The sequence below is a fragment of the Drosophila arizonae genome, chromosome 3 (assembly GCF_054131065.1).
Source record: "Drosophila arizonae isolate 15081-1271.41 chromosome 3, UAZ_ARI_1.0, whole genome shotgun sequence".
Taxonomy (NCBI): Eukaryota; Metazoa; Arthropoda; class Insecta; order Diptera; family Drosophilidae; genus Drosophila; species Drosophila arizonae.
Window position 1 is genome coordinate 10,993,892 of NC_142923.1, and position 26,952 is coordinate 11,020,843.

Consider the following 26,952-nt stretch of genomic DNA (forward strand, 5'->3'; position numbering starts at 1 on the left):
AGCTGTTGGAGCTGTTGGAGCTGTTCGGGCAGCAGCTGCTGCGCCCAGTGAATTATTTTTCCCGTAAATTGGGTGTGTTTTCTATTATTGCCAAAGACTTCCGGCGTGCCATGACGCAGCGGCTGTCAGTGTGGCAACAACAGTAACAACAACAACAACAAGTACCAGGCGCAAGTCACTTGTTTCAAGTCTTTTAAGTTATTTTAAATTTGAGACGTGGGTCACGGACAAAGTCGCAATTTTTTGCCCCGTCTTGACGTTGTATTTTTATTTTTCTTAGTTTTTATTTTTTATTTTGTATTTTTCAGCTCTTGTTTCTTGTAGCATTTTGATTTTATTTTTGTTATTTTTTATTTAGTTTATATGCTGGTGTCCCGTGCGAAAAGTTAGCCGGCAGCGCGCGACATTGGCATGCAAAATATGACAGACACAGAGAGAGAGAAAAGGACAGACAGATGAGACAAAGAGACAATGAGAGAGAGAGAGAGTGAGAGAGAAGGGGAGAGAGCGCGGTCCAGCGTGCGCTTAGATATCAGCGAAGGATGTGCGGTTAGGTGCAGGACGTTGTCAAGGAAATTAAGCGCATTGTAACAGCCGCTTAAGTTTCGCCATCTTCTTCTTCCTCTCTTCGCATTTAACGCCGAAGATGATGAGATATTTAGCTGTTGAAAATTTCTGCCAGTTTGTGGTTTACTCTCTGCATATTTCAGCTGAGCGAGAAACTATTTGAATATTAAGAGAAATTTTGAGATTCACTATGAACGGATCATACTATTTGTGATTTTTTCTTTATTTTATTTATTAGCATCTTTTTTACTCTATTATCTGCATTGAGACATATCATCACTATTTGCGATAGCAATATTTGCAAAAGCCATTAAATGTTTTGAGCTCTCTTTTTAACTTTAATCATAGCTCGCAAAGAACTGTCTATGCTTTTAATGTACACGCTCTGCCTCGGAGATAAACGGAATAAGTGCATACATGCTCGCTCTGAGCAAGATCAGTCATTCTATCAGCTTTCATCTTTGGATGAGCGATTTGCTTTGAGCTGTTTGCATGACGCTCTTTAAAGAGCTTCGTCTCGGTATTGATACGATTAATGCTCGCTCAATGGTGACGGATGATTGAAGGTCTTTGCAAACTGCCCTCATTATCACATAGGCATGCACACATTCAGACACACGTACGCTCTTAATATATCAAGCGAGCGCAGCTCTCGCACACATACCAGAAATACACAAAACACGGTTTGCTGCATTGAGCACAACGAGAGCACAACGAGAGAGATCGGAAAAACTGAGCGCAATAGAACTCGTTGACTTTTGTCTCAAATGTGAGTGAAAATGCTGCAGGTGCTGGGTTTATATCGGCGATGCAATGCTGTGATTCCGTTAAAGGTTTAATAGAGAGTGAAAGTATAAGTCCAGTGAAATGTGAGTTTGCTCATGCTAATAATCAATTTCATTACATTTTCAACATACAACATTTCTTTACACTTGACGGATTCTTGGGAGCTCTAGTTCTTATTGAATTTAGTTGGTGAATTAATTAGTTATATATGTATGTATAAAAAGCTCCATTTTTGTTTATTTGTTTGTAACTTTTGAAAAAATAATATTTTTTTTTTTCAAATTTACTTATTTTCATTAATATATACCTAATTCAGAAATGTGCATTTAAATTTTCATGTTAAGGGCAGTAGAAAAAATGTTTTGCTAAACTAAACTCAAAAAAGTTTAATTTTAAGGGGTGTACCTATTATTTTCATCATGAGTGTATATATTTTTTTATTTATTTTTTTTTTTTACTTACATTTTTAATTGCATACATTTAATTGTATGTATTCATTTAACTCGTATTTGTTTTATTTATTCCTTCCTTTATTTATACATAAATTTCATTTATTTATTTATGAATCCAGTTTCATTTATTTACTTAAATTACTTATCTGACTTCACATGGCATTTAGCATTTTTAAATTTGTCAACAATTCAGTTAGGAGTGAAGGCAGCTCAATTTCTCTTCAAATTATATAAAATATATATGTAATTTATGAACCATTATTGTTGGCTCATAAATCTTCAATTAGAGTCAACAGTTAGTTTGCTCAAGCAGTTCGTTCCATCTTGTTTATGTTTTCCCAGCTCTGTCGAGTCGTATTGAATTGAATTCCATTGACACATTTGACAGTTCATAAATTAAGATGAAACCGAAAGATGGCAGCAGCTTCGTGATGATGATTGCTCGAAATGTGAAAAAAATGGAGTATTGCAGCATCCCATTGCAATTGGCTGAGTATGGAGGATGAGGATGAGGCAGCGCTTGCCAGGTCGAGGGCCAACAATATCCAGCAATATCCATAGTCATGGCAATTTTGTTTAGAAACTTTTAATTAGTGTTGGCAAAGTTTTTCAATTAACACCACCTGCACAACTATTTATTTAGCTGGCACTCGCTGCCGAGCCCGAGCCGGAGCCCAAGCCGGAGCGTTAGCCAGCTTCTTGTGAAATTGCGTCCCCTGTCGCATTGTTGCTGCCATTGTTGTAGCTGTCAACTGTAAATTATAAAAATATTTCTGCACTTGCTTTGCTTTGCTTTTCTTTGTGTTGCTGCTAAGTCGAAAATAATTTAGTGCATAAGCCGACGAGGAATCCGTAAATACGGAAATTGTGGCCAGCCGCTTTATGGAATGTTTAATTGTTTCTTTCTCTCTCTCTTTTTTTTTTTTTTCATTTTTCTAATTGATTTTCACTTGAAGTTGTAGCTCTGGCATCGGGTTTCGCTCGTAATTAAATATAAATTGCACAACTTTCTGACAGCTCAACAGTTGGCAGTTGTTTTTAATATAAATTAGCAACACTCGATATAATGCATAACGAGGCTGATGGAAATCACAAATGGCAATCGAAACGGAATGGAAATGGAAGTGTTCAGCATTTTAGAGGCGGAGAGCTGCGCCATCAGGCATTAACGTAACGCAACTACGTCAATCATCAAAATGACAATCAACTCACTCTGACAATTTCTCGATTAAAACACCGCCTGCGGCGAGTCCATAATTAACCTGGTCAAAGGGCAGCCCAAGGGCGGGAGCGGGGGCGTGGCAGGGTTTTTAACTACTTACGTATATACATATATATAATTAATGAAAGAATGTGACAGCCGTCCGCAATTGAGTGACGTATAATTATCACCATTAACGTAACTGATTTAAAGCGCATACAAATCAAATTGCCTTAAATATTTGCAGAAAAATCGCATGAAATTTCGCTTGTTAACTAATTGGAAAGCGTAAAAAGTTGAATTGGCCATATAATTAATTAAAGAAAAGCCATTAATTGTCTTGAGCATATTGTGATTGTTTACAATTGGGTTTGAACAGCTTTTCCTGTAATTGCTTAGTTTAGTGTGAATGAAGAGGGTATATTGGTTTGGCTATGTCTCTTATTAGTCGAGTGTGTAGGGCTTTGATGAGAGACTGGAGTCTCGTCAGGCTACATATTAAATTAGAGGATTTATAGACTGAACAGACTAGGCAGAGTACAGAGACTACAGAATACAGAGACTACACAAGACTACAGAAAGTCTGCTCTTAAGAGTCGCCGATCACGTGTAGACCACACTTTGGCATCTATGCAAGTCTTCAATAAACTTCTGTTATACATATTAACAGGTTTTCATGGAGCTGAATGAAGCACTGTTAAACTTTCGTATCGCTAACATAATGCAATGTTAGATTTCAGCATCAAAGGCGATGTCTGTTAACAGTTTACAGATTCTCTTCAAGTTTGCTGTGATTGGCTTCTGCTATTACAGTGGTTTAGTGAGAAATGTTAGCTGAGTGAGCTTGCGCTTTTGTTGCTTGCTACTCGCACTGAGAGAGAGCGGGACAAATATAGCTGTTGCTCATGATTGAGTGATAGTGTCTATTAACAGTGGCCGTTGCTTAACTCTGGCTCTGGCGCTACTGAGTGCGAGCGAGATAGCTACATATGGCCTTCGCAGAGTGCCGCTCCAATTTGACAGAATGAAGAGAACTAGAACGATTATGTATACAGCATAACATATAAATATATGTAACATTATATATTTTATTTTCAGCTTATTTTAAGTCTCATAACTCAAGAGTCTCATAGCAAAAACCTACTTCACCTTCACAACTTTTAACGCTCCATTGCTGAATGTTTTCATTTAGTTTTATGCTACAAATTGCGGCCACTTCACTTGAAGACATAATATTATGCTGCATGAGCTGCATTGAGTGCCATCACACACACACACACACAGCCACATACATATGTATGTCTTTAGATGCACTTTAAGAATCTAAGCTTGTTGCTGATCTCGCTCTGGCTCTCGCACTCGACTTGAAGTGTGCAATTAGCAGACCCATTTTGATGCTTTTCTCTTTGCTCCCCCCCACACTCTCCTCCGAGAAACACCAGAATAACTGGAAAGTTAACTGGCTGAGCCAGAAATAAAATTGCAGCTAATTGCGAGCAATTGAGAAACTGCCACAGCAAAAGTGCAGCTCGTGAGGACTTCAAACTTTATATTGTTGGCGTGGCAACAATAAATGCGGCAAAAGCAATTTTTCAGCCATTTACAATATAACTATATATGTATACATATATAAACGGATACTTGATCGTACATAGTAAATTTGAAGATTTTTCTCAAGTGGCCCACAACTGGCAAAAAGACATGAAGGTTAATTGCGATGCTCCATGGCCAAAAGCACACAATTCTCTATCTGCATCTGCATTTGAGTATCTTTAAGTGTGTGGGTGTGTGTGTGTGAGGGAGTGTGTATATGTGTGTATATGTGTGTGGCTTACTAAATAAATTACATCTGTGCTGACTGCCAAGAAAATTGAAAAATTCTGCATAGATGGCAAACGTTTGTCCTGCAGTCGCAGTCGCAGTCTCAGTCGGAGTCGCAGTTGCAGCGGCAGTATATGGATGCCGTACAAAAAATTGCGTATACTATTTAAATATATATACACACACACACACACAGATGCACTAACACATAATAAATATGCAATTGCATTTAAGCAACGGGACATCTCACTCACTTACACACACACACTCTCCCTCTTTCTCTCTCTCTCTCTCTCTCTCTCTCTCTCTCTCTCTCTCTCTCTCTCTCTCTCTCTCTCTTACACTCACATTAAATATTTTGCGAGTCTCCAAATTAATGCAATTTCAATTGCAAAAACGTCAACTAGAAAAGGAAAATTCGATTGGGGAAAGTCATTGAGATCTGTCGATGCAAGGAAAAGTTTCTTCAATTTATTTAAATAAATCAATTAAACTGCTTTTGTGCACATACTACGTGCATATAGAACTAAATATATTTATTGAAAAAATATTTAACAGGAATGAAATTTTCCATTGCCATTTTCAACTTTTCTTTGTGGTTTGACACGTTCATTTTCAGCCCTCAACATGATGTCCACTGATAAAGCAATGTCGTCTACTGCCTTTGCAGTTTTCGAGACGTTCGCAACAATTCAATGCAATTGTTTGTCGTCAATTTGTAAATACTTTCAGCACTGAAACCACATTCACTTTGTCAACTCCATGCGAAATGCCATAAATTGTTGATTCAATTAGTTTTGTGGGTATTTATCATATATTTTTAACGTTTTTATTTCGAGTAGATATAGATATATTTAAAGTGAAGAGTTTTAGTTGTATTCTCGAATTCCATGCGCCTGAAGCAAATGCAGAAATGTAATTCCTTTGCTGTAAAGACAACTTGAAATGCTGGGCAGGAGCAGAAATGTAAGCATGTGTTAGTCAAAAGAAACCTTCAATGAAAGCATTTTCATATCAATTATTTAAGGCTAGTATTACAAGTAAATAAAACAGTTATTTGAATTCAATAAAAACTCAATTCAATGATTGCTTGGAGATATAAACCGTTCAATTTGTACAGAACTAGAACTAAAGGGGTTTCTCCCCTTCAATTTCATGAACTGGTACCAAATCGTATGAAAACTAACTGAATTTATAAAATTCTTGGTATCAAATTTTATCTTTATTACAATAACTTAAAGAACTTCATCCAATCAATGTTGCCTTTTTTACCGGAGCACAAAAACATTTTTGCAGGATTTATGTAAAATGTGCATATAATATGCTCAATTTTATTTAACTTACTTTCTTTTAAATAACAATATTATTTAGCACAGCAACAAACATATTTTATGCAAAAAACTTTCCAAGATTCAAAATAAAAGAAAAGAAAGCTGAAGAACGCTTTTCCGAATTATTGAAAAGCTAAAAGTCCCGCTTTCCGCTATTTTTCCGCAAGCGGACTTGAAAAATGGCCAGATCTGACGGTAAAAAAGCTGAAATGCCATCAGTGTTTGCAACCGTTACAATCTTCAGCTGCTGCTCCTAAGGAATAGAAAGAACGAAATGAGCATTTGTTCGCCGTCAACTGCTGAATGTGTTTCATGTCACTGAGGGATCATTGCAAACAGAGATAGAGAGAGTGCAGAAAGAGAGAGAGAGAGAGAGAGAGAGAGAGAGAGAGAGAGAGAGAGCAGTAGTACTTCTGTTACATATTGTGAATGCTGGTGCATTATGTGTTTTGGCCAAAATGAAATGCATTGTTTTTTAAGACCCCATTCACATGCCACACATAAATTATACTTAACGGATACTTTGCGGGGTTCTTGTGGGGGGCTAGTCAAAGCTACTTGCGGGTTACCCGTTGCAGGTTGCATGTTGCACGTGCCACGGCATGCCCACAATGGCCGGCAGAGGGCGCGTTGGAGGGCAACTATTCTGCACTTTGCACTTTGCACTGGGCGCCAAAGTTTTATGCCACTTTTATCTAGCAACGCGTAAATATTCGTTAAAAGTTGAAATTTAATTTTATACCCTAGAGCGAGTTGCACTCTGCTGCTGCTGCTGCTGACGCTGCTGCTGCTGCAACTGTGGCTGCTGCCTTTTCGTCAAGTGGAGCATCAAAAAAGCGAGAAGCAGATGCAGAAGGAGCCAACGAAAGCGAAGAAGCAGATAAAGATGCTGCAGCCAAATAAATTTCTCGCGCACCTTGACGCTGTTTTGGCCAACTGGAGTAGGAGATGGTGAAGAGGGGTGCCGGGTCAGGGCACAGCTGCTGCTGCTGCTGCTGCTTCTGCTGCTGCTGCTACTGCTGCTGCTGCTGCTGCTCCTGCTCCTGCTGCTGCTGCTGCTGCTGCTGCTGCTGCTGCTGCTGCTTCACTGCTTGTTAGCATTAAATTTATGTCTTAACATAAATAAAGCTTTTTCTAAATAGTTTGCCTTCTACGTGTACTGCGTTACATATAAGCGCCGTTAGCGGGATTAGTTTGTCCAGGCGAAGCATCTTCATTTGCTGAACTCGGCTTGGCCCGCTGTGAATTAGAAAAGCGCTAGGATTCATTGCGGGACACGCAATTGAATTCGGGATGATGTCGTTTAGATAATTTGAGCCACTGTAATGGCATTTAATATTTATGATTATTATTAATCCGCATGCGCCAGCATTGCGTATTCCGAATTCCAGCTTCCTGCCTGCCCTTTGTTTAGCCAAGCAAGTCGTCAAAGCCCCCGCCCAACGTCCACGCCTTCTTTCCTCTCCTCCCTGGCTGGCAGTTCAATGACTTCATCTGCGGACTCTGGCCAGACTGTGGCCAAATAACATTTTATTATTGATGTCTTTATGTTGTTTATGTGTCAACAACAAGCGAATTCGCATAAGCACAAATTTCATTAAGTATATAATAAAAATTGCTAAGCACTATAACGGGCCCGGACCGAGATATTAACAAAAGCCCAAAAACTGGCTCGAACTTCAGTTCGAATGTGGCTTTAATGCCGAGCCTCCCTTGGCCCAGTTGCTGTATCGTTGGCTATTTGGCCAACAATTCGCAGCCGAAGCGCCGTTTGTACAGTTCCTCAAACTACTTAGTAGTTGTATTACGGCAGTTCTTTCTCTCTCTCTCTCTCTCTCTCTCTCTCTCTCTCTCTCTGTATGTGTGTTTGTGTATACTTAGTAGTTGTATTACGGCAGTTCTCTCTCTCTCTCTCTTTCTCTCTCTCTCTCTCTCTCTCTCTCTCTGTATGTGTGTTTGTGTATGTGTGTGTGTGTTCGCAAAGCCAACAAGAATTTTTGCTGTATTCAAAAGATGAAAGTTTTATCGCAATTCATGGGATACTTGGCCAACCAACAAAAGTTTCTCTTGAATACGCCTATGAAACGAGTGAAGATGATGAAATATCATCTTATATACTAGTTCTGGTATGTACATAAATGTGGAGCATATACATTTATATTCATAGATACATTCGCGTTAAGATTACAGTTGTTAAGCCATATCAATATCTAGCTGAGTCGAAAAACTAAGAGCCTTAAGGTATACGATCCGCAGCAGTTGATGGCCTTCTACTTCAGCTCTGTCCTCGCCTCTTTCTTTCTCTTTCTTCTTCTCATCACTATGCTGGCTCTTCTTGAAAAATAAATAAACCAATAACAAATTTACTTAAGCTGCGATAAAAAATTCACTCAACCTGAACTGCTGCTAAACTATTCATTTTTATTATATTTATCATAGCAAATTTTTAATATTTTATTTATGTTTTCTATTATTTTCTGATTTTGCATTATTAAAATCATTAATATTGTTATTATTTGTTTTTTTTTTTTGTTTTTTATTTTTATTTTTTTTTTAATATTATATCATTATATAAAAATAATTATTAAATGCTTAATATTTCACACGAAATTCCAAATATTTAAATTCCGGAAAAATTTATAAAATATTAAATTAAATATAAATAATGTATATATTTATTATTATTATTATTTTTATTATTATTATATTAAAATGCTAATATATTAAATCTCCAACAAGAAAAATTAAATTAAATATAAAAAAATTTATATATTTATTATTATTATTAATTTTATTATTATTATCTTAAAATCTTAATATATTAAATCTCCAATAAGAGAAAAACTTTTTTTTGTTCAATATTAAATATTATATACAATTAAAAAAATGTCAATTTATTAAATATATCAAATATTTCAAGTGAAAAAAAAATAATGTTTTTTGCATAATTGGCATATATGGGATAGCTTATAATCAAAGGGCAGAACCTATTAAATATAAAAATTTACTACTTCTATGCAAATATGTAAAATAATATTACTTCTGTCTAGTCGCCCTATTTCCATTGGCTGACTCGTAAAATTTTCGCTTCTTTAGTGCCCAAAAAATATTCACAAATTGAAAATAGCCCAAGGCTGGCTATTAATATAATATCATTTCGTACGACAAATCCATTGAATAGATCTTTTGTTTCCTTAAACTCCGCCCATTTGACTTGCAAACGGTGCCAAAAAATCGCACAATTTTCTTCTTCTTTTTGTCATTTTGGCTGCAGCCAGACAAATCTCAGGCTCAAGCTCCGTCTCGAGCTGACAGCGCAGCGTGTCTTCAGCATTAATAAGGAAAGGAAAATGGAAATGAAAATGTTGCGAATGAGACATGGAGATACACTATCCAAAGAGTTGGCTGAAATAAATATTTAGGCATTGCCCAGAGAGTTAAAGCAACAAACTTTTCCCATGAATTTAAAGCCTTAAAATCGCTCGTAAATCTTTTAACTAAATTAGTTTTCCCAGTCGACTATCGAGCTGCCTCGCCCCAAAAATCGTAGTGCATTGAAAGTTTTGGTAATCGAAAACTAAATTGCAAATACCAAAACAAAAGCCTTAAATAAATGTGGGCAACTGAAATGGAAGGCTTTGCGCCATGGCTGCCTGCCAATGCGGCAAAAAAAAAAAAAAAGAGGAGCGTCAAAATCTCTCTCACCCTCTCTGCCTCTCACTCTCTCACACACTCTTTATGTGTATGTATAGATTTCACATAAAAAGTTGTTAACAACTGAAACAGAGCGTCAGAGCAAACAAATATTTGTGCACAAAAAATATTTGAAGTGTTTTTAGAAAATTTAACAAAACAAAAAAAGTTTTCTTTTTCCATTTTCCATTTCCTTTGTTTTAGTTCAGAAAAAAGAAAACCTAATGATTGTGTAAGACAAGGTCGAAATTTGTGAGCTCTGTCGAGGCTTTCAATTAGAGTTGCGTCACAGGTAATTACAGGTGCCACGCCCAGGCTCACGCCCACACACGCATAAACACAAACACATAGTAGATGTAAATGCAAAATAGCTATGCCTCTCCCTATCTATCTCTACTTCTATATCACACTACAGCTCACTCTCCCTGTCTATCTTTCTCTGTCCCTATTTCTGTCTTAGATACACATAGACATAGTCTGACAAATTCTCAGTTAACTTCCTTGGCATGTTGGCCACGTGCGGAAATTAAAATTCCAGCTGCGTCAAAAGACTAAAAAGCAACAAGAAACAAGAGACAAAGATAGGGATAGAGAGAGAGAGAGAGAGAGAGAGAGAGAGAGAGAGAGAGAGAGAGGCCGTGAGTAAGACTTTGACTTGGCGCCAAATAAAAAACTGTTTGGCAAAATGAAGGAAGACTGCTTCTTCTTCTTCAATTTCTTCATCTTCAACTTTTCTTTGCAATTGTCTAGACTAGAGTCAAAGGACTGCGCCAAATTGTATGCTACGCTTTGTTACACGTGCATCAAAGTGAAGCTCGAGCCGAGAGGCACAATCAACACTCGCCCCGCCCCCATCAAAGTAGATCATAGCTCACAGCTGTAGCACATGCACACACATGCATATATATATATATATATATATATATATATATATATATATATATATATATATATATATGTATATGCATGTATTTGTATACCTCATAGCTAAAGGTTTCCATGACTTCAATTAGCTTGTTTTCATTTCGTTCATCGTCCATCGTTCATCGTTGTCAGGCATTCAAAACTCAACCCACTCGCCTCGCTCTCAGTTCTCTCGGTTCACAGCTCACAGTTCGCCTAATTAAAGTCCACGAAAAGTTCGTCTATTTGAACAAGCGCCGTTGATACGGCAAAGGGTCAAGAAACTTGCCAAAAGGCAAAAGTTTTATATATATATATTATATATATATTTTTTTTTGTTGACTTAGCAAATCAACGTTTCAATGGATACACATGACTTAAAGGGTTTCTCGATCTCGTGTAAGTCTTTAACTGAATTTAAGTTTCGATGACTTTCAAAATGTGTGTCACGCATTGAAGACAATTTAATGAGTTAAAATAGACATTGAAAATTATATAAAAATATATATTTAAAAAATTTATAAAAAATATAATAATAATAATATTGCGAGACATAATAATAATCAATAAATTTATCATAACTATATAATAATAGGTGTAATATTAATAACTTTGCAATTAATATAAAAAATTAATATATACTTAAAAAATTAATATTGACTTAGCTTCGACTTACATAGATTTATTAAAAATAACATAACTTATAAATAAGTTAAAAATAAAAACACAAAAATTAGGCGGGTTTTACTTACTGTAGAATACCTATTCATTACGCCCTGTGAGATTTTCCTTCTGATGATATTTGACAGCTTTATTTCGATGTGAAAATATATTTACAAAAGATTTTTAAAACTGTTCTTAATTATATTATATTAGCGTTTCTGTATAATTCAATATTAAATCTGAGTATTTCATATGCGAAAGTTTGTTGTTGTTCCAGTCTCAAGGACCTTTAAACCCTTAACTGTTATCAATGCAATTGGTGTTCCGCACAAATATTTCGTGTGGTTATGTTGAGCATCTGGTTAGTGCTTCACTTGGCCAAGGACCTCGACATACGTGAGTCGTGCGAGGACTACACGCTGACGCGCTAACCGGCTGCAGAGCTGAAGTGCTGAGGCGCTGGCTATGGGCAATCCATTTAAGTCTGGCAAATGTTTATCAACATTTCACAGTTGCGTCGAGATATGCAAGGGCCAAAATCATTTCTCAGCCACGTTAGGATTGCAAACATACCGCACTCGCCCTGCCTCACACTCTCCCTCTCTCACACACACACACTTTCGCTCTCTCTCTCTCTCCCTCTCTCTCTCTCTCTCTCTCTCTCTCTCTGTCTTTCGCTTTGGCTAAAATAAAAGAGCTTTTAACAGAGCTGCGTGTGTGCGCGCAACCTTTGGCCGATTAAACATAAATCCCTATAAAGCAACAAAGTAATAAATTGCCAACGAGCCAAGCTAAAAACTTTGGCAAAGTGCTCAACGTCTTTTCCGACCGATACAGCCACGCCCCCACGTCCTCACGCCCGCACGCTGCACGTTCTTATCCTCAGCCTTGTCGCTGTCGTCGTCGTCGTCGTCGTTGACAACGACGTGCGAGGCCTTTGAAGTTGTGTTGCGATTTGGTTGCAGAGGGGCGGGGCGGGGGCGGTAGGCGTGGCATGGTGTGGCGCGTAATTTATATGCCATGCACAAGATCATTGCTGTTGGGGCATTAAAAACTTAAATAGTTTTAATTCGCCTCAAATATGCAGCCAGGCAAACGCAGCGCGCAGCACATTGCGTATACTTAATGCTGCCGCAACTACTCTGATTACCCAATGAGCGATAGAGAGAGAGAGAGAGAGGGAGACCTAGTGGGAGTCAGCTGTGTCCCCATCGCTTATTCAACATTAATAATATGCAATGCTTGCCTTAACTTAAAAAAAAAAAAAAAAAACACGAAAGAAATGAAATTTAAATAAGGATAAGACAGAAGCTGCGGCGCGGCCAACGAATTGATTTGAATGGCCGCAGGGCCAACTGCCAAGAATAACAATAAACATTACTATCTGCTTCATTGGTTATTTGCGTTTGTTGTCGCTGTCGCTGAGTATCGAAGGCAACAGCAACAGCAACAACAACAACAGCAGCAAAATTTTAAAAGGCAACCGCAGAGGGCAGGCGCAGCCAGACGCTGTTTATAAAGCAATATATACATACATATATACAGCAGCCTTGCGGAGGGAAGGTAGCCAAAAGCCAAGCCAAACCACGCCAAGACAACCAAAACCCAATCACAATCCCAACCCCACCCCATCCCACCCCATCCCATCCCATCCCAACTCACAACGAAATCGTATTGAATCAATATTTTTGGCCTGCAGTGTTTGTGCTGGGCTAGCGGATTTCTTTGGCGTCCGCGGCCCAAGCGCTGCCTTGGCTGCAGCTTCAGTTCTGCATTTGTGGTGAGTTTCTCTTCTACATTGTCAGCAGTCAGCTGTGCGTTGAGTTTCTCACATTCAAACAGAGCGCCGACTCGCTGTGTGTGAGAGCATTAGCACAGTTCGGTGCTGTTATATGTAGAGGCACGCAGCTATACTGGGAACAGTAAGCTCTTATAATTTCCGTTAACAGTTCAATTTGTGTAAGTGTATATGTGTGCGTGACTGAGCTTGCGTGTGTATGTGTGTGTGTTTGGGGGGAAACGGAAACAAAATATGTAAACAAAATGCCATTGATAGTGCTTATCAAGACAGCAGCTGTAGCAAAATGTACACTCGCCGAGTGGGCTAAGTGAGAAGCCAGTGATAACTGGGTGTTAGCTGCTCGTATAAGACAAAAGACGAGCAGCGCTTGAGTGATGCAAGAGAGTTGATATATAATTAACTGCTTAGAGCGTTAAAATATTGTGGAATACAGCTGAAATATAAGTTAATTATTTTAAGTATTAACATTAATTATATATGACTAAGTAAAAATATATAAAATGATTTTTTTTTTTTTTTTTTAGATTTGTACTATGGTACATATACATATTAAAGTACGAAAACTATTTTAAAAAACTATTTAAATTTTGTGTTACTATAAATATACTGTACTATAAAGAAAAATATTAAAATTAATTTATTTATTATTAATAATAAATTTGTATAATAAGCATTGAGATAAAAACTTCTTTTGCCATTATGTTTGATTTATATTTATTATAATTCTTTTTTTTTTTTAATTTTGGTTACTAAATAAATAATAATAAATAATTGATGTATTTTTATACCTATTTTACCAAATGTTATAAAAAATATTACTAATATTTATTTATTTTTTTTTAATATACAATTTTATTCATTATCTTGGAAGTATATAATTTCTATTATTCTGAAAAATACGTAAATTTATTTCATATCAAGTAAATGGATGTTTTGTTTTTTGCTTAACAATTTAACAAAGATGTTATATTTTTTGTTTGTATGTTTGTATTATTCATAATTTTAGTCACTATTCTAAATAGATATTTTTTCTTTTATTTTTCAATATAGACAAATTACTTTCTTATCAAGTACTTAAATGATTAATGTGTTTTCTTTGCTACATTTAATATTGATATTTATTGTGGCTAACATCTTTATTTAGTTGCTTAATTTTGATTTGATAACCCGCATTTATTATGCATTTTTACGGCGACATATAAATCACATACCGCAAGGCACTAAAAATGAAAATCAAAATCCAAATAGAAATAAAAATAAAAATAAAAGCCAACTCGAACGAAAACTCGAACTCTTTTCGCACTCGCTCGCGCTGAGCGTAAGCTACTACTTCGGCTCTCTTTCTCTCTCTTTTGCGCTCTCTCGGACAGCGCCGCTGCAGCGCCCAGCACTGAATGCGCCTGCACGTATAACAGTTTTCGAAAAGACGACGACACGAGGAGTACAACGACGACAAAGCCGAAAGCACGGTGCCGATGATAACGGCGACCACGACGACGACGACGACGACGATGGCGACGACGACGCTGACGCCGTTGCTCTGCCCGGCTGGCATTCAGGCAGACGAACGCCTGCTGAAAGTCGTCGGAGCGTTGCGGCCAAGCAGTCTCATAGCGTACGCCGTTAACGACAGACACAGCAGACACAGCGTGAGCCCCATAAGCACGCAGACGGACGGGGTGTTGGCGTCGTGCGTGGTGCAGTTCAGTTGCAATTTAACCGTTATAAAGCACAAATCCAAAACAGAGTAAACCCAAAAAGGAAAGTATACAAAAAGATAGAAAATAAAAAATCTAAAAGTAAACTAAAGAAAGTGAGCACAGTGAGTTGGCAACGTTTCGAATTTGCCTTTTAAAGTGGTGCAAAAAAATATCAAAAATAAAAGTAGCGCAAGACACGTGCTAACTGTTAAACGGGTAACGGTAAACGCGCATTTGCCGGGCAGCAGACAACGCGAAAGCCGTAAATTTCGTGTGAGAGACTGGCGTGGGGAATGCATTTAGCACGTGAATTTCAAGCTCGCAAATTGAGCCAACAACGCGACAACAACAACAACAACAACAGCAACAAGGAGAACGTCGACAACGACGACAAGATGAAACATGTGTAAATGCTAACGAGCGAGTAAATGGAAAGTGGGAAAGGCGCTTGACAAGTGTAACGAAATTTGATTGATTTTGATTGACATGGCACTCAGCAGCTGTGGCCACCCAGAAGTGAAATTCGAGTGAAAACCAAACACAAATTTAAAAGCGAGCAAACAACAAAATAAAACGAGAAACCGAAAAAACAGAAAACTCCAATCTGAGAAAAACTTCAAGAGGGGGAAGACCCATGGAGAAGGATATATATATATATAAATATATTTACAGTAATAAGTGCGAACAAGAGAAACCAATAAAAGTACAGCGCTCGCATAAAGTAAGATTGCAATAAAAAAAATATATATATATATATATATATATATATACAGTTACCCTCTCTATATATATGTATGTGTGAAGCTGGGCGCCGGCTAATCAAGTGCTGCGGCGCACAATAAAATCGTCGAGCTAAGCAACTTTTTTCTTGAGTTTTTTCCCTTTTGCTGCGGCGGCTGTCGCTCACTTTTTTCATTGCCTGCCATCATTTTCCGCATGTGTACATGTATGCATGTGTGTGTGCGTGTGTGTGTGTGTGCGTAAGTCTGTCATATAAAAAGGATAAAATATTTGCGCATTGATTTTCGACCAACGCAACTGTGACAGCAACAAAGTGGATCAACAACAACAACAACAACAATAACAACAATAGCAACAACAACTTTAACGACCACAACAACAAGTTTTGGACAACCATTTTGCTAGGGGTACGTTATATCTAATTTCTGCTGAACATTAATACTAATAGTCCCAGCTGTCTATCTGTCTCCCTCTCCTTTATCTATCTATCTATCCCTCTCTTTCTGTGTGTGTGCATAAAACTGAACAATATTGCCAGAGTTTGGAACTTTTTATGCACCAGCTCTAGGATAATGTCACAAATTCGTCCCCAATCTACAGCTGTACAGTTATACAGATAAACACACATACATTCATGTATATATATTTGTGTATAGCTCTGTGTATTTGCATTTGTCTAATTATGTCAACTGGCATTGGCTATTTGCTTTTGGCTTTATTGAAAACATATTTCCAGTTTATTCAACTTTGAACTGTTTGCGAAAAGTTTGGCAATAGGAAAACAAGTTTCGATGGCAATAGATGCTGGTCTAAGCAGCTGCTCATATACTTGGCTAATTAAGTGACCAAGTCGATTTATCTGGTCAATATATAAATATATATTTCCTCTGAGTGTGAGGCATTCAACTTTGTTCTTCTTATAGCTCTAAAGTACATGGAGCATATTCTATTATGTAAAAGCTGAATTAATATTGAATAAAAGTTGAAGATGCACTAGATCTAAATTATTTATATACAATTTTATAAAAATATTCCAAAATTGTACCTAATTTCAATATTCAGTACTCAATATTCGATATTTAATTATATTATTATAAAATATTCGCCCTAGAGCTTGCGTGGAACCCTCTCTATGTAGTAAAGTTCTTTGTGCATATTATATTAAGTAAGATTAATTGGAATAATTGAAAATATACAAATTGTGATTTATACAAACACTTACTAAGTTATTCAGAAACTGAATAGGCATAGGCCTAAGCAATGGGCCATTATTCTACTATTTTGTATAATATTAGTAGGAGTAAATGATATTCTTGTTAAATATTCTTCATAATTCCGCAATTACCTGTCTCTCAGATCAACTTTGTCATTATTTTATATTTGTATATAGCTTGGATTTCTTACTCATCTATTTTATTATCTATGGAGTGTAGTTCTCATGAACTAATATGTAAATGTATTCACATAAGCAGTTAATATATTTGAATAATTACTTTAGCAATTCTTCATATATTTGGTGTAAAGAATTTCCCATTCGAACTTTCTTTATCAGGTTCCCATTAATGATTGACACCAATGGGGTATATTAAGTGGTTGCACACATGGGGCAATGTTTCTTAAGTGTATATACTCAGCTATTGAAAATATTCTTTTGTTATGGTTAGAGTTACTATTTCTATTATATTTTGATAATTCAAATTGCAATTTCCTCGGCGATAAAAAACAAAAATTAAATTGGAACAATTTTCTAAAAGTAGAAGAGCAAAATAATAATAATATTTTTTATAATAATTAGTGTACACAATTACTTTAATGAATTTCTCCAAACAATTGAAATTAAAATAAAATAAATTAATTACTTTGAACTATTCACAAAAATCTTGACCACAAACCATTTGACTTGAATGATTTGACCTACAAATATAAACTTTTATTGCCCATATATACCCACATATCTCTCGTCTTCAACATAAAATTTGCATACCGAAATGAAACTTAATATTTGATATCCCAAAAAATATTTAGCCTATCTAAATATATTCTTAATGTAATATTCAGAATAATCCACCCAAATTAAACTTGATATTCGATTTCCCCAGAGTGCTTAACTCATTCAAATATTGTTTATTTAATAATCAAGCTTTAGCTTCACACAAATGGTTCAGCCTCGACCTTTTCAAATTTGCATATTCAATTAAAGTTTATTTTTGGCCAGAGTCATTCCCATTTAATTGGGCGATTAATTAAGTTGAATATAAACGTATTTTTAGCGCTTATCTCTAATTGATAGTTTTTTGTTGTTGTTGTTTGCCAATAATTTTTCCGGGCCGGGGCATAAAACCTATGTTTTCGAGTGTATATGCGACCTTTCCCCCAGCTCAATGAAAATGTTCGGGCTCCTTTTCATGCGCATTCCGGCAAATTAAAATTCACCGGCCCCAGTCCAGTAAAAAGGCAAACAAAACCCTTTTCATAGCAATTTTAATTAACAACAGGCCAAACATACATTCAAAAATAATAGCAACAAAAGGGGGGAAAAAAATGCTGAAAATAAGTTTAAAATATTTGCGCAGCGGCTCGGCAAATTTTTGAAGGTGAAGAAGGAGCCAAACCACAACAGAAGCAAGTCGCAGGTGGGTTTACCTGGCGGCCCGCGGCGGTGCTTTAGCCACCTGTAAATATTTGGTAATGCCCACGAAAAACTTATACGCCTAACAAGAAAAGCGCCTGCCTGGCTTTCCCGGGGCATTGGTTTTTTGGTATCAGCCTCAGCCTCCTCCGACTCTGCCTTCGTCTCAGCAGAGGCATCAACAACGGCATTGGCTGGCGTGCAAATGAGAAAATTCATTATTTAACATTAATTAAGGCTTATTATGCACATTATCAACACACAGCGCAGCCAACACACTCACACACAGACACACAGACACACCCACCCACACACAGACACAGACATACCGCATTAAATGTCAGCATGAGACAGCCACAGACACCCACATAGTGAAAATGCGAGGGTGGACAACTATCACCCATGAAAATTCAGGCAAAAAAGCAAACGTTCATAATTCAGCGGGGTGAGGTGAGACGCAAACAGGAAGTGTAATAGCAACAACAACAACGCCAGCAGCAGGAGCAGCAGGAGGAGCAGCAAAAGAAGCAAGGCAGCCTATTTAAATTATTCAGTAAATTGTTAAGTAAATAACATGAGAGAGGCACGTTAAAAAGGCAACAGCAACAACAACAACAATAACAAAGCCAAAATAGCTTCTCATCCTTGTCTATGGAGCAGACATTTAGTTCCCATATGAAAACACACGTTGCTGATGATGGGTGTTGATGATGATGATGATGATGATGATGGTGATACTAATGCTGCTGATAATGATGTTGCCGCCGTACGCCTGTTCACGCCGCTCTTAAATGTACTTGGTACAATAAAATCAACACAAAGTGTGCCTAAAAGACGCAGTGAAAGCCAGCCTCAAGGTGTGCGCCTCTGTATGTGTGCGTCTGTGTGTGTGTGTGTGAGTGGGTGACTATTGGAGCAGCTGCGTCCAAAATGCTGCCAGTTATCCTGACAGCGAAAGCTCTGCATATTTATGTAGATAACTATGCCTTGGCCGCAGAGAGCAGAGAGCAGGGAGCAGAGAGCATTGAGCAGGAGGGCAGAGAGCAGAGAGCAGAGAGCAGGGAGCATTGAGCAGGAGGGCAGAGAGCAGAGAGCAGCAAACACTCAGCCAACAGCTCAGTTATGTAAACAAGAAGCAAACATTTTGCAATGCTAAGTGTGCGTCAATAGTAAGCGAATATGAATCGAAGAATTGCGGTATGGATATGCTGTAAACAATGCTACACTGCGCAAAAATGTGCCTATAAAAACTAATACTTTTTACTGTATAAATTTGGGCTTCATTTCGAGGTTTCAAAGAGTTTGCTGAGAAATGCTTTCATAGCAGGAAGCTTACAATTAATTTATAAATCAATTATTCGTTGGGGTACACCTGATATTTAAATAGAATTAAGTAAAAAAAAAAAAAAAGAAATAACAAAAATAAAAAAAATAAAAATAAAAAAAATAGATAAAATTATACCTGTTTTAGGCAGAATATGCTTTAGAGTTTTAGACAATAAAATGCAAAATAAATTTAAAAAAAAAAAAACAAACAAAAAATTTTGTTATCGAGCTCGAACAGCTCTGCTGATCAAAATTTATTATATATTATTTATTTATAATGTTTGTTGTTTTTAATTTGATGGTAGATAGGCCCACTGCAAGAGGATCTATTCAAGAACTAAATTCCCATAACAGAGCACATACACATGTGTGCATGCGGTGGCATGCCTATGCATGCATGTGTATGCATATCTTGGTTGCTAAAGGAAGGAAGCGTTGAATGACTCGAATGACAGCTCTATGCTAGGGATCTCCTAGTGGAACAGTCTCGACTAGAACTCTCTTAATTGTTTGTTCTTTTATTATTATTTATTTATATTTTACTATTACAGCTATATTTTATTTTATTAATATAATTTTTGTACTCTTATTCAACTATTTATTATTATTTATTTCTTTTCACCTATATATCAAATATAATTTATTCGTATTCATTTCTGTTAACTGATGCTATGAGCATCTATTGAGACACACCAACGCCTCGTCTTTCATTCAAAATAAATGTTCATATTTGCCCAAAATGTCGTCACAACTAAAGTCCAGCATAAAGCGACCTGCATACATTTCGCTCAAAACAAAACTTTTTATTTACTCAATAAACTCAAATATTTTGATAACAAAATAGCAGAAAATATTTGTCGTCCTCTTTGTTTATATTTTGTTGTGTTTTATTTTTTTTTTTCTTGTTTTGTTTACCAAAATTTGTTGAGAGTTTCCTGTTGAATTCCCGCAGGGTATCAAATCACACAAATAAAAACAAGTAAGAAGACTCTAGTCGAGACTGCTCGACTAGGAGATACCCTGAACCCTCTAAGCTGATATTCTAATCATTCTGCACTTCTTTTATGCACACATACATACAGATGCATCCACACGCACGCATAAGCCTGCGCTCTGCTAACTGCGCAGTAAGCAGCGACTGCGCTTGGGCTGCGCTGCAGTGTGGACAATATTATGAGAATTTATTTGTCGAATAATTTCTTTTGTAAACATATGATCTTAATGAAACTTTCAGAGTGTAATCATATGGTAAATATGTGTGTACATTCCAAAGCACAAGTCTCTAGTACTTGAAATGCGTTTTTTACAAATTGGGGGAGAAGGGGGCGTGGTATCCAAAATCTGTAAATTACAAAATCTTTGTATCTATTAACTTTATATACAACACAAATTTGAAGACTCCAGGTTTAAAAATGTTCAAATTAGGCTAAAAAAACAAAATCAATTTTTCGATTATTCTCGATAAAAAAGTTATCGGACGATTTATCGAAAAAATAAAGCAAACTCGTACTGCGTATGGTACACACGAGTATGCATGCCAAATTTCAGCTCTCTAGCTCTTATAACTTCTGAGATCGACGCACTCATACGGACGGACGGACGGACGGACGGACGGACGGACGGACGGACGGACGGACGGACGGACGGACGGACGGACGGACAGACGGACAGGGCTATTTCGACTCAGCTCGTCACGCTGATCAAGAATATATATACTTTGTGGGGTCTGCCACGCCTCCTTCTGCCCGTTACATACTTTTTCACAAAACCATTATACCCTGATTTCCCATTTTCAATGGGTTCAGGGTATAATAAACAAACGTGAAACTATTATTTAAAGCATAAATTGGGTTGAAAAAGCACTTGGAAGTACGCAGGCTAAAATAAAACAGAAATGTATATTTATATATATATTTGAGAGAGAATAAAAATGCGTTTTATTCACAAATGCCGATGAAGATTAAGATAAAAAGTATAATTATATGTAATATTTATATCATTTGAAATTATGTTTGAGGCATAAAAAATTGTGAGAATTTATAGCTTCAATTTAAACAATTTTTAAGGCATGGAAATGTTGAACATATTATGTGGGATTCCTGCTTTATGAGCCTCAGATATTCAATCGCAGGGAATGGAAGTTTTAAGCTGATTGGTTGAGTTTGGATATATATATAGTGTGATAGGTTAATAGGAGATGACAGGGCACAGCAAGTTAAATATCAATAAATATAATATCTATTGATGCTTTGCCTTATCGATGCTAATGACGATTTCGACAGTTAGTGTTAAATAAATAAAGCAGAAGAAGGGAGCGTGATAGTTTAAACAGAAAACGAAAAAGATCAAAAGTAGATCTGTAGAAATAATAAATTTATTATTTAATAATATTATTTATTTCATTTATTTAGTAATGTTTAATAACTAAATAAAGCCTGTTACATTGCAATGGCTTAAATTGATTATTTTCAATTCAATTATTTATTTATTTATTTTTTTTTTAAATTTTTATTTTATTTTGTTACTGTTACAATTTAAAATTGAACAATTCTCGTTTTTTTTTTTTTTTTTTTTTTATTTATTTTTTTTTTTTTTTATTTATTTATTATGTATTTATTTTTTAGTTTTTTTACAACTGAATTGAAATGTTTGAATCAATATCGAAGCTGCTGAAAAACAATTTTGAAAGGTTTCTTTTCTCAGCTCTCTGTGTACATAAATATAATTAATTCCCGGAATTCATATGGCGTTGGGTCTTATGCATAAATGGGGGAGGATTGCCTGCTTTCTTAAAAAGGCGAAACAGATATCATAACCACCATTCTAATTTCCTAGAATTAATTATTATTTATGGCTTTGCCTTTATATAAGTTCTTTTCATTAAAAAGCCCATAAAATTTCTACAATATATGTACATGGAAATATAGATGCTATATATACTGTATAAACATGTACTTAGTAGTACTTACTGAAATATTTGCATATAGGCGCATCCACATTCATTGGAGTGTCTCAACCAGCTTTTAGCCACGCACACACAGATACACACGCACACATGTAAATGACATGCAGAATAAACAGCGATTGTTGGGCCACTTTTGTGGGCCACACCCTTTTATATACGGTCTAATTTTATGGCCGAGACAGTGTGCCACAGCAGTGTGGCAAAGTGTTGAGAAACGCCATAATTTATGCGGGCGGGTAAAAATGTTTGCATAAACTACATATACATACATATATGCAAAAATATGCTATGGACACCGGCAGCACAGTCGACTCTGAGCAGAGGAGTCAGCGCAGCAGCAGCAGCAGCAGCAGCAGCAGCAGGAGTAGCAGCAGCTGTAGCAGGAGTCGCTGCCAACGCATTCAGATTTGCCAAGTTAGATTTTTGGGCGACGCATCGACAGACGGACGAACGGACAGTCCTGTGTGCGGGGGCGTCGTAGCTGCCACATGTGTGCGTGCCACAGGCTGTGTGTGTGGCCCCGGGCAGCCAGCAGCCAGCAGAGAGCAGAAAGGAGAAAACAGCAAACTTGCCCGGGCACATTAACTAAAATTGATTTTCGATTTTTTTTTCTTTTTTTTTTTCTTTTTGGCTGGCCCAGTTCGCTGGGACGTCGCAAGTTTTCTGGGTTAATATTCTAAAATATCAAGGAAGCGGCAGGCAGCCGCAGCATATAGATGAGAAGCAGCATTAGAAAATAAAGCAATTTGTTACGAGTTGTAGCTGTTGTAGTTGTTGTTGTTGTCGTTCTTGTTGTTGTTGTCAGTTCTGTTGCTGGCCAAAAGTTTGATTAGTTTGTTTTTGGCCAGGCTAATGTTATTAATGTTTTTATATAAGCTCAACCGAGCCGACTTCTCTGATCGATGCCAATGGCCACATAGCTGCTGTCAACGTTCGTTGAGTTTGGGCCATAAAGTTTGTGGGGCCCAAAACTTTTGGCCAAGCGCATGCAGGCCGGGCGAATGCCGCCAGCCGCTAATGGAGCAGCCATAATTTCTAGCTACTCACTGGCCCATTGCTAGCTGCTGCAGCTGCACTTTTGACAGCCATCAAGGGTAAAGGTTGAATGTTTAATAAGCCAAAAGTGTTTGCAAAGTGCTTCGGCTTAGCCTCAGCAGTTGATTTTCGTGTGGCCAATTGGCCCGCCCGGCAAATCGCTCAACAATGTGGCCAAGTATTTAATGGCCTGCTGCAGCAAAACAATAGACTCAATACGCAATTACCCTGTTAATTGTGCGCTTTAAATAAAAACTCATCAATATATTTATTTAAAAAAATATATATACATATTTTACTGTGTTGCTTATTTTAAATATATATGCATTGCATTTATCAGTAATGAAAGCATAAATATTTCACAGCTGCCCCATTAAGTTGCAGCGAAATATTGCAATTAAGGGCAATATTTGCCAATGGCTGTGGACTAAATACCTCAGACATAATGAATTGTTTAAAGAGCATTTACAAATTGATTGAATAATAATTAAAATACTGGAGCTGTGGAGCACACCTTTAAATTGATGTGCAATTTTGTAGGAGTAATGTAAATTTATTGCACATTTTCCAGTTTTCTATTTTATATTTTAAAATACATATACATATATTAAAAAAATTCATTTCTAAAATTTTCAAGATATTCCAACAAGAATATTTCTAAATATTTTTTAATGTTTTTTAGATTTTTATTTATTTATTATTAATATTATTTATTATTTTTTTTAATAATCTATTTTTTTCAATATCATTATTATTTATTATTTCAATATTTATTGAAATTTATTAGCAAATATATATAGATATTCCACTTAAACCTTTTTTATTTTATTTATTTATTTATTATTATTATTTTTTAAATAAAACCTAAACTAAAACAATTATTAAAATACGTAAAAATCATTTTTGAAATCATGAAGAGTGTCTGTGTATTTTGTGCTTTCTGGGTATTATAGACTAGGGTCACAGATTTTTCCCAATTTTCCCAGCATTTACCAGTCATCCTTTGTGATTTTTTTAGTTCTTCCTTTCCCGTCGTATTTTTTGTTATTGCTTCAATCGTATCACAACGCACGTCCTTTCATGGGCCTTCTCAATTTTGGGAGCCAGAAAAATTCACTGGCGCCAAGCGTTAACTGCGGCATTATTAAAGTCTTGTTTTTGTCAAACAATTCGATTCAGATTATTTGCTTAATGTTTCGAAATAAAGAAAAATAACTTCGAAGCAAAATAAGTCCCTGCAAAGGAGCTGTTAATAATAAAAGGAGGGAGCTGAGAATCGACTGTTGTTGTGAAGGATATATATTATTTTTTATATAACTAGAGACACATCTTTAGTTCCCTGAAGAATAAAAATATAAATAAATAGACGAATTTGAGTAATAAATATTTTGCATCTCTAATATTGAAATGCTCTACGATATAACCTTAATTATATTCTGCTGTATAACACAGCTCTCATTTAACGTAAGCGCCATAAGAAAAATATATTCTTAACTTAAAACTTTGATACAAAAATACAATTTTTATTTTCATTATTATTCAGCAAAGTTTTCTACTTCTTTTGAAAAACATTTGTGTTTATGTCACTTTAATTACTTTGACATAATTAAAGTCGAGCAACAGCTACGCATCTCTTTGAGATTTTGGAAATTATGCGCCCATTTTAAGTATTTCACTTGAAAAGAGAATCATAAATGCAGGAATATATATTACATATATTTCTGTAGAAGTTGTGGGACGGCAGCTTGTCAAATTATTGTGCAGTTCCATTCCCATTCCCATTCCAGCATTCGCCATGTCGAATTCCCAATGGGCTCAATCAACGCGCTGTGCCTCATTCCTGTCTGCCTGGCCACATCCTGGCGGGTGAGCCTCAAGCTGACCATGACGAAAATAAATGGCCGTGCAAAATGCCAAACAAATCAGTCGCAATTACGCGCCCGCCTGGCCCCTGAAGTGAAAGAGAGAGAGAGAGAGAGAGAGAGAGAGAGAGAGAGAGAGAGAGAGAGAGAGAGAGAGAGAGAGAGAGAGAAAGAGAGAGTGTGAAAAATAAAAAGTAATGCACAAAAAACGAGGCCAAGGGTGAAGATATTGTGTGGTATTGCTGCTGGTGGTTCTGGGAGCCATCGAACAAATGTAAAACATTAAATAATTTCATTTTCTTTGACGTAATGCGCCGCAATGAGCCACCAGCTCAATCAGAAAGTTAAGCAAACAAATTGCAAAATGAAAACAAGCAGCAAAAAGCTGAATTTATATACAGAAAATTTGGTGTTTTGTTTTTCTGTTTTTGTACAACTTTCGCTGTTGCTCCTTTGCTCCGACAACAATGGCCAAAGCGATGGTGGGAAAGGAGAGGGGGCGAGCGTGGGGCAAGGGGATCGGTGCGTGGAAGAACGAGAACAATACACAGCAAGAGCTTTTACTCCATTCTGAGGCAGCGAAAGCAATTTCCGTTCGTTAAACCTACATTTCGAAATTAAATTTCTTACACTTGAAAAGTTCGCAGCTTCAATATTGCGAGGCGTTTTTCATTTGCCTCGACGGCAGCGCAATTATGCCCTGTGTGGACCCTATCCCCACTCTCGCACACAAGTCAGACCGAGTGGGGGTGGCATTTAAGCCACCCACCCACACACACACACACACACCAAAACCACAGTGCACGAGCCAGCCAAGCGCCTCCCAAGTTGAGTTGTAATACGGCGTCGCCTTTCAAAGTTTGCCAAAGCAGGCCGACAGAGAAAAGTAAAAATAAAAAAAATAAAAAAACACCGGGAAGAAGTTGAAGACGAAGAAGAAGAAAATCATTAAAAAATATGTACAAGCTGCAAAATATACATGAAAATATTATGTAAACAGCGCAACACGCTGCCCAACACACACAGACATACATATATATGCAGTGTAGGTGTATATATACATAATTATGTATATGTATATATAGAGCCACTCATTGCGACCTTCGATCCGCAGCAACAGCAAGAAAAGTTCGACGCTGCTGCGGTGTTTCCCATAATTTTTTTGTATACCCTAAACTCATTTAAACTCAGATTTTGAGGCATACAGGTTTGCTGAGAAGGCATGTAGCAGGCAGCAGAAGTCGTGGCGTGGTTGATGAGCTTAGTCGATCTAGCCTTGTCTGATTTTCTGGTATTTTCGTATGAATGCTAGCTAACGCCTTTTAGGCGTAGTTGAAATACCACAAATGACGGGTTTTTGGTCATTGAAGCATATTTTCAGTTAGGCATACCTCACTTTCTATGCATCTGAAATAGTGGACAATATTGCTGCGGTGTAAAAATAAAGACGTACATACATGTGCCATAGATGGGTAT

General features: G+C 36.7%; 1 protein-coding gene across 2 annotated transcripts in view; it reads left to right on the plus strand.

Moving 5' to 3' along the window:
* Positions 1–14,702: 14,702 nt before the first annotated feature.
* Positions 14,703–26,952, plus strand: part of kek2 (leucine-rich repeat, immunoglobulin-like domain-containing kekkon 2 protein) — a 62,852-nt gene continuing 50,602 nt past the window's right edge. The window contains exon 1 of one of the 2 annotated variants that reach the window (XM_089463558.1): positions 14,703–15,639. The gene's annotated coding sequence lies outside the window, so the exon portion shown is untranslated. Of the gene's footprint in view, positions 16,067–26,952 lie in introns of both variants that reach the window. The other variant, XM_089463557.1, reaches the window with a different exon arrangement.